Source organism: Chrysemys picta, chromosome 1, assembly GCF_011386835.1.
Source record: "Chrysemys picta bellii isolate R12L10 chromosome 1, ASM1138683v2, whole genome shotgun sequence".
NCBI lineage: Eukaryota > Metazoa > Chordata > Testudines > Emydidae > Chrysemys > Chrysemys picta.
Genome location: NC_088791.1, coordinates 274,891,695 through 274,893,636, shown reverse-complemented (window position 1 = coordinate 274,893,636; position 1,942 = coordinate 274,891,695). Strand labels below are relative to the sequence as shown.

The 1,942-nt window shown below is 39.0% G+C and overlaps 1 pseudogene; it reads left to right on the top strand.

The window, feature by feature from the left end:
• Positions 1-948: 948 nt before the first annotated feature.
• On the top strand, positions 949-1,608 carry LOC101936171 (protein FAM200C-like; annotated as a pseudogene).
• The last annotated feature ends 334 nt before the right edge of the window (positions 1,609-1,942 follow it).

Genomic DNA, 1,942 nt, shown 5'->3' with positions numbered 1-1,942 from the left:
AAGCTCTCTTAGCCACCAATGCCTGACAGCAGTCTCAGTGAAGGTGATGCCAGGCCCGTTCAGTGTTGATGCCTTGTTCTTGTATTTCTTAGTAAGGTCAGTTGCATTTTATTGCCCTCAGAATTTAACTGTATTTTAACCGAAATGCCCCAAACTCTTACATAAAACGGAAAGGCACATGATGTCTGGCCGGTTCAGTCAATCCCCCTTGCTCTCCAACAGATGCTAGCAGACAGCTCCCTCGCCAGTGGAGCCCCTGCCCCTCTGCAGGTAGTAATCAGCTGTGAGCTGCTCTTCTCCCATTTCACAACAGTGACAGTAGTGAGCTCCCTTCTCTCTAAAGCATCGGTTCCCAAACTGAGGGGCATGAAGAAATTCCAAGGGGGCCACGAGGCTGTGAAATTTTCATAATGAAAAAAAAATTTATCAGCACAAAAAAAAGTGTTTTATTTATTTATTTAATAGACCAACAGACAATAAATTACACACATTCTGTATACATAATAACTATTCATAAAATTGTCCAATTACAGGCCTATATTATTTAACTACAATAAAGTATTAATCTTCTCATTTTTTATTATGAATGTAAGTAGACAAGAATAAAGGTATAACATAAAGTACAATAATAATAAAAATATAACTATAAATAAAAGTATATAACTGCAATGTTTTCAAATTTCATACCACGAAATGCAAATATTTTTTTTTTTTACTTTCGACGTGGAGGAGTGCCGTTTCAGTTGATGGGGAGGCTGAAGAACGCTGTAGAAAGCGATGGAACTTTTTTAAACTTCCTAGCTCGCTCGCGAGAGTGTTTGAGATGGTTCTATCGTGGGAGTGGTTACCGCCACCACTCACCGCGCAAGACCGGCTACTTGCAGGACTGGTGGTGGGGTATATATAGGGCAGCATGCGTCCATACATAATAGTAGTAATAAATAAACGTTCACGATAACTCAAATTAACTTACGTCCGTTATTACTCATGAATCAGAAAAAATATTTTTATAGATTTTTTTTATTAGTATATTATGGCCGCAATTAAGAAAAGGAAATACGACGAAGACTACATTAAGTATGGTTTCACCATCATGGAAAAAAATAGGATCGATCATCCTCAATGCGTAGCATGCCAAGCAGTTCTCAGCAATGATGCCTTGAGACCTAGCTGTCTTGAGCAACACTTGACAAAGATCCACAGTGCTTTGAAAGACAAACCAAAAGAGTTTTTTGCTGCTAAACTTCAAAATTTAAAATGCATGAAGCTGGACACTACTGGAACTTTTCATCAAGTGTTGGCCAAAGTGGTAAAAGCAATGAACTGTCATTGCTCATTGTTAAAGCCAAGAAAGAGCATATAATAGGAGAAACTCTTGTGAAGCCTTGCTTGTTGAAAGTAGCTGATATTGTGCTTGGTGCTGAAAGCAAGAAAAAAATATCGGAAATTTTGCCTTCCAACAATTCCGTGAAACATTGCATCGATGACCTGGAAAAAGATCTAAAACTTCAAGTTGTGGAGCCAGTGAAAGCTTCTTCTTTTTTCGCAATTCAGTGTGATGATACCACTGATGTAGCACAATGCTGTCAGTTGCTCGTCTACATTTGATTCATTAACGATGGAACTGTGAAAGAAGAACTGCTTTTTTTGAAGGAACTGACGACCACATCAAAGGCTTCTGATGTTATGAAAATGGTTTCCGACTTTTTTGAAGAAAATGGACTTTCATGGGTAAAACTGGTTGGTGTATGCACAGACAGTGCTCCAGCGATGCTTGGCTCTTGCTCTGGATTTGTGACATTGGTGAAAGAAAAAAAGTCCAGCCGTAACCACAACTCACTGCATCATACACAGACAAGCATTGGCTGCTAAAACCCTTCCAGATGCCCTATGTGGCTCATTGAATTTGGCCATCAAAGTTATCAATTTTGTGAAGAACAGC